This window comes from Eschrichtius robustus, chromosome 8 (genome assembly GCF_028021215.1).
Source record: "Eschrichtius robustus isolate mEscRob2 chromosome 8, mEscRob2.pri, whole genome shotgun sequence".
Taxonomy (NCBI): Eukaryota; Metazoa; Chordata; class Mammalia; order Artiodactyla; family Eschrichtiidae; genus Eschrichtius; species Eschrichtius robustus.
The window spans coordinates 88,662,994-88,676,817 of NC_090831.1; the positions used below are offsets into that span (position 1 = coordinate 88,662,994).

General features: G+C 39.2%; 1 protein-coding gene across 2 annotated transcripts in view; it reads right to left on the reverse strand.

The window, feature by feature from the left end:
- Nucleotides 1-13,824, reverse strand: part of AOAH (acyloxyacyl hydrolase) — a 177,719-nt gene that overhangs the window by 52,855 nt on the left and 111,040 nt on the right. The gene's annotated exons all lie outside the window — the stretch shown is intronic.

The following is a 13,824-nucleotide window of genomic DNA, read 5'->3' on the forward strand; positions in this document are numbered from 1 at the left end:
GAGAAGTATCCAGTGACAGTTTCTGGGCATGTTTCTCAGGAAACAATTGGCAGGTGACCCTTGCTTAGTCCTTTTTCTCCATTCTGCTGCCCACAATAGGAATGCTGTCATCTTGGACTATGGGGATAAGTTCTACACTGAGAAAGCAGAGGCGTGAGCTGGAAGGGCCCTGGATCCCTGAGGACCAGTGGAGTTGAGCTCCCATATCAGACCTGGACTGCACATGTGAGAGAAATAAACTCATCTGTCATCTTATTTAAACCACCCATACATTGAGTTTCTCCATTACTTATAGCTGAATCTAATACTAATGGACAGAGATTTTAGAGACAAATTTTCAACCAGCATCAGGCTGTAATTGCACATATTTTAAGTCACTTTATTGGCTTCTCTTTGTCCCATCTTTGATCTTCTATCTTCTTTTGCCAAACTTTAATTTAATTTAAATGGAATTTAATGTTATGTTCACTATACTTTTATAGGCTTCCTAAAATCCGTTTTGAAACAAGACCAGGTATAAACTAATGAATAATAATTAAACTCAGATATATTTGATTATTCCTCAAATGTATTTTATCTTCTCTTCATTATAATAAACTTCATATCTCACAACCTTACATAAATCACCATTTATTTTTAAGCGTTATGTAAGTCTCACTCATTGTATTATAGTGCTTGCCTACTGTCTCAGTGCTTCAGGTTTGGGCACTTAGAATACACTGTAGGGCTTCCCTGGTGGCGCAGTGGTTGAGAATCTGCCTGCCAATGCAGGGGACACGGGTTTGAACCCTGGTCTGGGAAGATCCCACATGCTGCGGAGCAACTAGGCCCGTGAGCCACAACTACTGAGCCTGCGCGTCTGGAGCTTGTGCTCCACAACGAGAGGCCACGACAGTAAGAGGCCCACGCACCGTGATGAAGAGTGGCCCCCGCTCGCCGCAACTAGAAAAAGCCCTCACACAGAAACGAAGACCCAACACAGCCAAAAATAAAATTAATTAATTAAAAAAAAAAAAAAAAGAATGCACTGTAAGTATTGTTCTTTCTGAAGTCTGAGGAAACTAATAATAATAGAAAACAAACTTGTGGTTACCAAAGGGGAAAGGGGGAGGGAGGGATAAATTAAGAGTTTGGGATTAACATGTACACACTACTATATATAAAATAGATAACCAACAAGGACCTACTATATAGCACATTCTTTTCCCTTATAAGTTATTTTGTAATAACTTATAAGGGAAAAGAATGTAATAAAGAAACTAACACAACACTGTAATCAACTATACTTCAATTAACCCCCCCCCCAAAAAAAGAAACTACTAGTAACATTTCTTAATAGAAGACCAAGATCTCTGAACAATATTTTAATTATGGAATTTTTGCTTTGTGGTAGAGTTTTGGGGTGAGTGATTTATTTTACTTTTTTTTAAAAAATTAATTAATTTATTTATTTATGGCTGTGTTGGGTCTTCGTTTCTGTGCGAGGGCTTTCTCTAGTTGTGGCAAGCGGGGGCCACTCTTCATCGCGGTGCGCGGGCCTCTCATTATCGCGGCCTCTCTTGTAGCGGAGCACAGGCTCCAGACGCGCAGGCTCAGTAATTGTGGCTCACGGGCCCAGTTGCTCCGCGGCATGTGGGACCTTCCCAGACCAGGGCTCGAACCCGTGTCCCCTGCATTGGCAGGCAGATTCTCAACCACTGCGCCACCAGGGAAGCCCTATTTTACTTCTTAAAATCAAAGCTACCCATGCACACAGTTTTAAAAATCAAATTCATTTTACTTGAATAATGTTTATTGAGCCTTACTATGTTCCACGCACTATTCGAGGCACCTGGGTCCTACTGGTAAATGAAAAAGACGAAGATCCCTGCCCCTGTGTCGTTGACATCCTGGCAGGGAAAAAAACCCACTAAACATCATGAATAGGCAAATCATGGAGCAGGCTAGAAGACAGTAAATGCTATGGAAAAAAGGGAGGCAGGGGAGCTAGGATTAGAGTGGTCAGAACAAGGCTTATTGAAAAGGTGGATGTGAGCAAAGACTTGAAGTGGTGAGCCTTACAGAACAAAATAGCTGAACTATTTTCGTCTATAAGACTTGTAGTGATAAACGGCAAGCTCACACTCCCCATTCCTCCCCATGTCTCCATTCCCAGAGGCAATTAACTTCAACCTTATTTGACTGAGTCTTTTCGTATTTTCTTTCTTATCTCTAAATAACATACTTTCAAGGCTCCTTCTTGATTTTTAGTCTTTGGCATTATCTATTCACTTCCCACTATCAAGAGGAGGATTTAGCTATTCACAACAGATCTATGATTGCTTTTTCTTCTCTTCACAAGGCTTTCATTTCCCTGGAGTTAATAGCTGCCTTTGTTTATTTGTTTAATTTTCTTAAGTGTTTATCATCAATTCACCCTCAAATTTTTTTACAGTTGTTTGATCTCTTTTCAATATGCTCTGATATATCAGATAGTTTGTTAATTTCATCTTCTTGTGGAAATCTCTCCTGGATCCTCTTGCCCTGCTTAATCAGGACTTGTTGCCCTCTCACTCTGCTGCAGAGCAGATATCCTGGGAGCCTCCTTTTTCATATCCTGGGGATTCTTTTCACCTCTTCCTGACTTGTTAAATATCCTATTTCCTGGAAGACCACATTTTTCTTATTTTTGATGGAGAGTACTTTTACGTAATGTTTGAAGGATGTGTGTGAAGTAACATTACTTTTTTTAGCATCTGAAAATGTTTTTATTTTTGACTTAGTGAGGTGTAGGGTGGTGAGGTATTGCTGGTGAGGTGTAGGGCGGGCCCGGAAACACAGCTTGCACCATAAATACAAACACAAATAAGGGTTAATAGGACTTGTTGGGGACGAACTTCAAGTAGAGAAGTAGCAGTGTTCACCTGGTCCCTGAACTCTCATTATCTCATAGAAAAGTGTCTTAGACAGGACATAGCTAGACTGGACACATATGGGACACCCTATATATTTTTAGGGAAAGCAGTTTCTGGTGTTTATAAGTCGCTATATAATAAGAATAAGAATAAGAATAATAAATTTCAGGGACAGGTGACTGTTTTGTTAAAAAGGAGGAGTTCCAAACAGGATGAATCAGCTTCTTGTTAAGTACCAATAGGAAAGAGGAAATGGGTCTCCAGAATTATCTGTTTGCCTCTTGTTGACTGGTGTGGTAGATTTAAGAATAGCCTCATAATCTTTGACACCCCTACCCTTAAATCTTGGCTGTCTTGTTACTTCATTTTTTTTTTTTTTTAAATAGAGTTTTAATGCTTAAAGGGTATATATGAAGATTCTGGCTAACTGAGGTTTTTTTGGTTTTTGTTTTTTTAATTTTATTTATTTATTTATGGCTGTGTTGGGTCTTCGTTTCTGTGCGAGGGCTTTCTATTTGCGGCAAGTGGGGGCCACTCTTCATTGCGGTGCGCGGGCCTCTCACTATCGCGGCCTTTCCTATTGCGGAGCACAAGCTCCAGACACGCAGGCTCAGCAATTGTGGCTCACGGGCCTAGTCGCTCCGCGGCATGTGGGATCCTCCCAGACCAGGGCTCGAACCCGTGTCCCCTGCATTGGCAGGCAGATTCTCAACCACTGCACCACTAGGGAAGCCTTGTTACTTCTTTGACCAAAAAGATATGGTGGAAGTGACACTATGCCAGTTTTGGCCTGGCTTTTAAGATTCTTGGCAACTTTGGTCTCTTGGAGCCCTGGTCCACCACCTAAGAAGTCTGACTGTCTTTCTGGAGACACCATGTTAAAAAGGCCCTATAGTGGAAGCAACAAAGATGTCCTTCAATAGGTGAATAGATAAACAAACTGTGGTACACCCATACAAAGGACTATTATTCAGCAATAAAAGGAAGTGAGCTATTACGCCATGAAGAGACATAGAGGAAGCTTAAGTGCATATTGCTAAGTAAAAGAAGCCAGTCTGAAAAGGCTACATACTGTATGATTCCAACTATGTGACATTCTGGAAAAGGCAAAACATGGAGACAATAAAAAAATCAGTGGTTTCCAGGGGTTAAGAGGAGGGAGGGGGGTATCAATAGGTGGAGTACAGGGGCTTTTTAGGGCAGTGAAACTAATCTGTACAATACTGTAATGGTGGATATATGTCATTATGCATTTGTCAAAACCCATAGAATGCACAACACAAAGAGTAAACCCTAATGTAAACTATGGACTTCAGTTAAGAATAATGTATCAATGTTGGCTCTTCATTTATAACAAATCTACCACACTAATGTGAGAGGTTAATAATAGGGGGAATTGAGGAGATGAGGAAGTATATGGGAACTCTCAGTACTTTCTGCTCATTTTTTCTGTAAACCTAAAACTGCTCAAAAATTAAAGTTTATTAAAAAAAAAAAAGCCCTACCTGGAAAGGAAAAGAGATCCAGCTTAACCCAGCCTTCTGGTCACCCCTTGTCAGGCACCCACTTCATGTGAGGGAAGCCATCTTGGACCCTCCAGCCCAGCACTAAGTGAATACTGTCATGTCCATGGTCAATATTACATGGAGAGGAAGAATTGGCCAGCCAAGCTCTGCCTGAATTCCTGACCTCCCAAACTGTGAGGTATAAAAATGCCTTGTTTTAAGCCACTAAACTTTGGAGTACTTTTTACACAACAATCGATGTCCAGAACAGATGCTTATAGAATTCTGGGTTAATATCGTTTTCCCTCATAAGTTTGAAGGAATCGATCCATTGGATCCTGACCTACCTGTGTTGTTGTCTGAAGCCATTCTGTGCCTCAATCCTTTGAGAACCTGAGTAGCATCTGTTCCAAGTGTTCTGAAGTGTCATGATGACAGGCTTGGTGTGGTTCTATTTTCCATTCAGTGTTAGACACCCTTTCAACCTGGAAAAATTCATGTCACTCAGTTCTGAGAGGTGTTCTTGAATTATTCCATTGATGATTTCTTCCTTTCTTAGAACTCCTATTATTTGGATACTGGGTCACCTAGACTGGCCCTCTAATTTTCCTAGTTTTTCTGTCTTAGTTTCCATCTCTTTGTCTTTTGCTCTATTTTCCGGATGATATACTCAACATGATTTTTCAGTACATCCATGAAATTCATCTTATGTCATTAGTATAATATTCCAATGATCTTTTTTGGTCTCTGAATATTTCTTTAATTTTAGTATACTGTTTTTATTTCATGAATGTAATATCTCCTCTTACTTTTTTGAAGATATTATTTTAGTTATTTTTATAAGTAAGATATTAATTAAAGTTAAAAAAAATTTGTTATCTTGAAGTTGTTTTTCTCTTTGTTTTTGTGTTGTTTTCACCTTCGAGGTTGGTCTCAGATATCTGATGATTGTGGGTTGTTGGCTTATGTGTAAAAGTGGAAACTAGTTGAAAACTCAAAAACTGATTGGAAAGTGGGCCTGCTGGGTGTGGCTTGTTGTCTATGGCCCTTACTAGAGGGTGGGCTGGCTGGGCCTTTCTCAGGGAACCCCTGCTGTCCGAGTCTTTGGGGCTTTCCTCTTAGGATGTGCAGATTCCCCAGAGAAGTGTCTTCTAGTCTCCAGCTGGGTTGCCAGCCCTCTGGGTCCAGTGGTGGGTGGACTTCAGATTCAGCATGCTTGTGTTTTAGCACAATGCTCCTACCTCCCTTTGTCTGCTGTCTTCCAGTCCAGAAGCTCTTGATTTTAGCATCTCCAGAGAAGAAACCCTAGTCTTATATCAGAATAAGGGAGGGGAAGAGATCCGAGGATCTAACTACTTCTTCAACAATCTTTCAATCAAGACTTGTTTTTAGCCTCACTTTCATTTCTAGAGCTACCATACAGAGCCAGTTCCCAAGGCCTCTGGGGTTCTGCGGTGTAGACTGGGTTGCTTCTCAGCCATCCCTCCTCCTAGTTTAGGATGCAACTTTCTTGAATAGACTAAGTCAGTTACCACTTGTCCTTCTGCTTTCTGGCTTCCAACATTTTGTGGCTGTTGGCTCTTCCTGTTCTCTTTGTCCTTGTGGACAAATTCGTTTACTGTCATTTTAGTGGGGTTTCTCAAGGAAGAGAAGTAAATGCTTTGTTCAATCTGCTATCTTACCCAGAAGGCTGAAATGAATACTTTATACACTGCATCATCTACGCCCTCTGCCTTGACTATTTTATTATATTTTGAAAAAGCAGATGGGAAATGGACATTAGATCTGAGTTCAATACTAAAATAATTTCACAGTCAATAAAGAGGGGTTATTTTCCTTTGGGAAAGTAATTGTTACCAATATTTAGCCAGAAAGGTATTTTTGATAATTCTAAAAATGGAATTTATGTACTGAAATATTGTTTTGCTCTTGACCTGCTCATGGAGAGTAAACAGTGTGGATATCAATATTATAGATACAGCTAGTCACACATTACAGAAAGAACATAGAAATCTTTATCAATAAGCAAATAGCTCCATTACTATTTCTGAGCAGAAATAGCATCTAGAATTTTGGGATTAAGGTTTTGTAATACTAAGTACTAGAAACTATTTCACCTAAAAAGTTACTATTTTCTCTCATCCCCATTCTCAATACATAACCTCTCTTATAAATCTTAGGAATTGAATTTCTCATGCAGTGCTCAGGAATTCTGAGAAGATAGAGGGATCAGTACAATATGTCGAGAAGCTTGTAATACAATATTTGAGATGCCTATAAATGGAGGAGATTGCTTAATAGAAAGTTATTTACATACAGGGTCAGTGAAACTTGAATTAATAGGCTAAACTGAGGTCACCACGCATAGTAAGGTTAACGGTGATCACCATTCTGGTTTCAAATTCCCCTCTTCTCACTCCCCTTTCCCTACTTGGACTCCAGTTTCCTGTATGATCTTTATTTCTCTTTTTCCTCTGTCGTGCATCAAAACCCAGTCCAACAGGTGAGTAGAAGAGGTAATAGCTTCAGTCCTGTAATTTGAGGGGTGCAGAGAAGGAGTGTTTGAAAGTTCTCTTCCTCACACATTCCCCAGTGTCTAAGCTGGGGTGCCCTCAGCATTGAGAGTAGGCTTGGAGGTTCACCTTATTAAATTCCCAGTTTTATCAGCTCCATCTATTGTAGGGCCTGGGACGTATAGCCCTTTCACTGAGGACACAGTAGTCATATTTTGATTTCTAATACCAAAATTCAAAACAGATAAATCTCAGAAAGTCTACTAGTTGCTTTCCCCAACATGGGCTCAGGTAATACAAAAACCACTTTCTCTGAGAGCTTTCTAATGATCGCCCCCCTCTCTCGTTTCGTTATGGCTGAAAGAAAAACAAAACAAAAGAAAGAGTAAAATTAAGAACAAGCCTCAAGAATAATGCAGACAAATTAAAAGGGTTGTTTTAAAATTGAAAAAATTATCACCTCCTATGTTGATTCCAAGCAGAACCCACTTGGAGAGAGGCAACATAACAGTTTCCCAAAGGGCTTAGCATATCAGAGGTTTTTTGGAATAAACCGAGTGAAATATTATTCAAGCAACAGTGATGTATCAGGTCCTGTTTCTGAGTCTATTTCTGACTCTCTTTAGCAGCACAGCTAGTTTGGGTATAAATTCTGAGACCCTGTGAAGCTGAATGGGAATTAGTCACACAAAAAAGACTGGGGCTTGGAAGGTAAGTGAGAGATAAATGGTAACATTTGATGTGAAGGGTTAGGACAGGGGAGTGGATTGGGATAAAGTTGGATAATTTAGAGACTAGACAGGCTTTATTCAGGGACCTCTACTGCCAGGAAGTTTTAAGACAAGGGTGGATAATTTTCTTTCCGATGTGGATGGAGGTCAGGCCAGCATGGGGCCAGGGAGATGGATTAAAGAACTTTTAAAATTCCTTCTAGCTCTTTGATACTAGCCACATCCCAGAGCCCTGTGTAACCCCTAATTCAATGCATCACATCACAGGAGAAGCAAGATTTCAGCCTCAGAGAGAGATAAACATGCAGAATATGACTCGTTGTGTATTCAAAGAGCCTGGCAATGGACTAATTATGCAGGGGGGCTTGCAGGGTGAGGATGACTGCAGAGGAGGTCCCAGGAGTTCAGACATGAAAAGATTAGCAAGACAGCATGATAGATTTTGAATTTGGAGCAGCAAAATAGTAGAGGGAAATAGACTTCAGGGGCATCGTGTTCAATAATTCATAAGCTGCTGTACTCACACAAGGCTTCTTACCTGTTAACTTTCCACTAAGATTCCTTCCTCTGCCCTTCTCTGAGCTTGTGGCATTATAACTCTCTCCATCCTGGCTTTTGCCAGCCTCAGATTTGATTCTAGGCCACTGTATCAGGGTAAACTTTAAACTGTGATAAAACTGAGGGATTTAAGCCTGTGGATGCTTATAAATCTGAAAAGATAATTTGTGGCATAGAAGAAGATTGTTTTAGTAATCTCAACAGTATTTCTCAAAGGATGCTCTGTGCAACACTAGTTTCTTGAGACGTATTTTTCTCATAAAACAGACACACATTCTACATGGTTCTGTGGTCAGATTAGTTTAAGAAATGTTTCATATTATATCTTGGAGCTATACAAAGTTTTGGGGGTTATTGAAGGCTCTGATAAGCCTTACACTGAATAAAACTGTTTCCCTTTATTTAAACCAGCATTTCCAAAACTTATTTGACCTAGGAATCTTTTTAAAAAGTGTACATAATACCTTTTAACATCTTGTGGAACTAGCATTTCACAAAACAGTTTTTGAAGAATATTGATGAACTATCTCTGTGATCTATATTTGAGCTTTATGAGATGGCCTAAAATCTCAAGTTCAGTTGGTTACAAGAATTCTACTAGAAAAATTTGGAGGTTGTACATTTACTTTGATCAATCTAGATTGCTGTAAAATTATATCATTCTGGACAAAAATTCACATCAATGCTTACTTTATCTATTATTGACCAAATAGCAGATCTCTCCTTTGTTTTACTCTTTCTACCTGACTACTGAATTGATAATTTCACTTTAAACTTATTTTCTCCAATTTGTTGACTGTGCAGTTATTTTAATATTGTGATGAATTTTGCTAATTTCTTGTAGAATATTTATGATCGAACCCACTTAGAAGTCCAAAGGCTTAAGTTACACTGATTTATTTTTATATGCGTCCCGTTATGCAGCTGGTGATCAAATTCATGCTGTTTATACTCCTCCTCCCATGTTCCTGGTGTTTTCCCTGAAATGTTAATTCCTGCAAATCTGATTTGATTTAGGCAATCTGAGTAAATGCAAGGGAAGGATGTTTGTAGATAGTATCACACTCTGCAAATATAAAGTGATGTCATTATAAACTTAGTGATTCTTTTATTGAGTACCTACTATGGTGCCACACTCTGTGCCAGGGGCTAGGGCTCCAGAGTGAAGTCAAGCCGAATTCTGGCACTCGAGATGCTCAGAGTCTGGTATGGGGTGGGTGGAGTGGGGAGACAGTGAGTAAACTGTCTGACAAATTTACACTCCTTCTCTGCACCCCTCAAATTACAGTTATGACAAGTGAGATGACATTGGTATTGAAGGGGCAAAATAGGAGCACAGGAGAGAATCGTATAGTCAGATTAGTTACTATATCAGGGGGTTAGTGTGGAGAAGCCATCAAAAGGAACTGACCCCTGACTGGTGGTTGTTGAAGCGTGAAAGGGGGTAACTGGATAAGACAAAGCTGAGGTTCAATGCCTATGAAAAATGCTCAAACTCACTAGTAATCAAGAGGTTACATATTAGAAGAGCAATAAAATATTTTTGTTAGATTGGAAAAAAATTAAGAAGATATTTGTCAATATCCGGTATTGACAAAGGTGTGGGGAAACAAGTATTCTTATACAATATTTGTGGGACTGTAAATTGGTGTAGCCTTTTTGGAAGGATTATAAAAAATTAAAAATGTATACATTCTGATGCAGTAATTTTTTTCTAAAGACATCCTCACATGTAGTCATAAAGAGAACCATAGAATGTTCATTACAGCATTATTGGAATTAATGAGGATTTGGAATTAAGTTGACTGTCCATCAGTAGGAGAATAAAACAACCATACTATGAAATACCATTCTGCACAAGAATGGAAAGTGTTTCAAGAAGTATTGTTAAAGCATTAATTTATAGTATGTTATGCATAGTATGATGTCATTTACAGGAAAACCCCAACAAAGCATTTATTTCTTTATGTACAGATGCATAGAAAGGGTCTGTAAGAAACCACACTAAATTGATAATGGGACTTTCTTCTGAGAAAGGGAATGAAATTGGGAAAGGGCTTTGGCTTTTTACATTACATAGCTCAGTATGTTTTGTAAAATAGAAATGTATTCATGATTTGAATAAATTAAAAAATAAAATTAAAAACTAAGTAGGGTCAAAAAAAAAAAAAAAAACTAAGTAGGGTCAAAGGGGACATCACCGCAGTGGAGAGATTTGTCAGTACATGGCAGGAAGAGTCCTGGGCTAGCAGTCGGTGTCTCCAGGTGGTCCTTCCTGCCCCAGGCAGCACCTCCCTGCACCTGCATTCCATCCCTTCTTGCCTTGTCTAAGACCTGTTCCTTCCTTTGTCCACCTTTCTCCCTCTTTTGGCTCTTCCTAACTCCACAAGCATGCTGCAGGATTTCTCATCTAAAAATGTCTCCCTCATCTTTTATTCCCCATCGGCTATCACCTCACTTCTCTGCTCCCTTTGATAGTAAAACTCGCTATGAGTTGTGTATGCTCACCTGCATTTACTTCATCACCTCCTGAACCTACTCTCTCCAATCAGACTTCCATCTCCGCCCCACTGAAACGTTTCTGGTCAAAGTGTCCCCGTGATCACTGTCTGGACACCCAGTGGTCCTTCTCAGTTCTCATCTTCCTCAGGCACCATCTGGCTGATGGGCACTTCTCCTTTGGAAACACTTTCTTCACTTGGCCTCCAGGACACTAAATGCTTCTAGTTTTCTTTCCTCTTTGAGGGCTGTTCCTTCTCTTCCCTGACCTCTACATGTTGGCATCCCCCAGCCACTGTCCTCAGCCACATCTCTTTTCTACACTCACTCCCTGTAACAGAAATTCTCAATTTTTTTCTCTCAGGACCACTTTATGTTTTTAAAATTATTGAAGAAACCAGAGAGCTTTTGTTTATGTGAGTTATAGCTGTCAATATTTATATACTGGAACTTAAAACTTAGAAATTTGAAAGATCATTTAATTATTAATCAGTTAAAATAATAAGCCCATTACATGTTAACATAAATGAAATATTTGTTTTCTGAAAAAAAAAAAAATTTCCAACCCCTCCCCCAATTAGTGAGAAGAAAAGCATCATTTTACCATTTTGCAAATCTCTTCAATGTCTGACAATGCCAATAGACGACCACTAGGTTCTCACATCTGCTTCTGCATTGTCTGTTGTGATATGTACTTTTAATGGAATTATATGACGAAAATCTTGTCTTAAGTATAAATTTAGGTGGAAAGTGAATAACATTTTAATATCCTTTTTAGATAACAACCGATAGCCTTCTTTGATTCTACACCAAAACTCAGCAAGCAGTTGTTTCTTAAAGGCTGATTAGTTGCAGTATGGAATCTGAAATGGACTTTTTGCATGATGTTGCATTCAAGTGCATTGATCTAGCTTGTACTTTGAATGGATCTTTCACCCAGGCATGATTTCATATATCACAAACTGGTCATTTAGAAAATATTGGTTTACTGAGTTATGCAGATATTCCAAATGTTGATGCATCTTATAATACAATATTGAAAAATCATACTTGTTGCAAGTACCACGTATCTCATTAGAAAGGACTTGGAGTATTAGGAAGCTGTCAAGTTTATAGTAGAAGATACAACTTTTCAAAAATTCTAAATTTTCTCTGAAAGCTCAAATTTTATGATTGGTAATCAATACTGTCAGTTGTTTTCCTTGAAGTGACAAGCTCATTGCATTCATTTTAGATATAATACCTGCCATATATCCAAGTCTAAATAACTATAATTTGTTTTCCAGTCTTCTTCAGTAAGAAAGGTGTTCCATGAAAAACTGACTAATTCAGTTCTCAACTCTCTCACACAAGTGCTTTTCCTTAGGATAACCATCATATTTTGTTATGCAGCAGAAGTGCCCTATGCATACTTCCCGTTTCATCAGATGAAATTATTAAAAATTATGTACTTACTTTAATAAAATTAATAATTTTTTTTCTACCTTATAGGTGACATTTTCAAGGGAAGATATCCCCTCTTTTTTAATCCAGGAGGTGTGGAGGTGAAGACCACAGTGACTACTAATATAGTTTGGTGCTACTGCTTTGATTCATGCTCAGATGTCAGTAGTTTTTTACCCACCATTGCTTTTTCACCATCAGTTCAAACGGCTACACAGTGCAAAAGGTAACTACTGTTTTAGCATTGTTGTGAAATAGTTTTATCCTGTGGACCCCCTGAAAAAGTCTTAGAGACCCACCCCCAGGGGTCCATGGACCACACTTGGAGAATCACTGATGTAGACTATCTCTCACTCCAATCAGCCTCACCCAACCTCAAAATGACCAACTCTTTGGCTAATTATTTGTTTTGCAAAGTATAATTATAAGATGTCTAATCGTTTGCAATTATATCACATGTAATTTTTTTTTATGAAATATATTTCTTTTTTTTTTAATGTGTTTATTTTTATTTATTTTATGGCTGTGTTCGGTCTTCGTTTCTGTGCGAGGGTTTTCTCTAGTTGCGGCAAGCAGGGACCACTCTTCATCGCGGTGCGCGGGCCTCTCACTGTCGCGGCCTCTCTTGTTGCGGAGCACAGGCTCCAGACGCGCAGGCTCAGTAATTGTGGCTCATGGGCCCAGTTGCTCCGCGGCATGTGGGATCTCCCCAGACCAGGGTTCGAACCCATGTCCCCTGCATTGGCAGGCAGACTCTCAACCACTGCGCCACCAGGGAAGCCCCACATGTAATTTTTGAATAATGGTTTTAATAAGGTTTATATTAAGCCTATTAGTGCTTCATACTTACATGTCTTTTTTTTTTTTAAACAGGAAATTAGGTTAGCAAATGTTAGCTGCAAATCCCTTCTCTCCAATTTTATGTTTTTAATGCCCCAAGTGACTTGGTTTGGAGTTATACACTGCTTTTCAAAACTGTTCTCTCATATAATGTCTATCGGGTTGGAGAGAATAGATAACCTCTAACACTCAGATTCTAGGACACCTCTCATCAAAGATGTGTGTTTAAATGTCCTTGAATAGCATTACTGTGCCACTTATAACAATGGCTTTGTCTATTTCTTTCTAAACGTTTGCTCTGTTTCTGGCCCCAAATAGCAAATTTAAGTCAGAAGCAGAGGGAACAACAGTTACTCCAGAAAATTCCATGTAGTTTGCACCCACTTATGTTGGTCCCACTGGTCTCACTCTTTTTTTTTTTTTTTTTTCCACTGGTCTCACTCTTAACTCTCTAGCTTGATATGGTAACTTTGGTCATTGTTTTTGGTTCTTTTGGCTTTCCTGACTTTTTAAGGCTAACTGCAGGCTTACTTTATTTTTTTTAAGTTGTGTCTGTTGCCCTGCTCTTCCTCCCAGCTTTGAAGAACTTCTCTATCATTTAGCCCCGGCAGGCAGAACTCCACTGACTGGACCGACTCCTGGCCTCACTTTCAGAAGGGGATTTGGATAATCATAAATTCTCAGGTTAGAGGCACTGGGTTCAGGTGGTTATTTCTGTTAAGGATTTGGAGTCACCTGTTTCCCTCTCTGGGGGTCGCTTGGAAGAAATAGTATGCATAAAGGATTATAATGGAGAACCACTTTAGCTAATAAGCTGGTCAAACACCTAATGCAGGGCTTA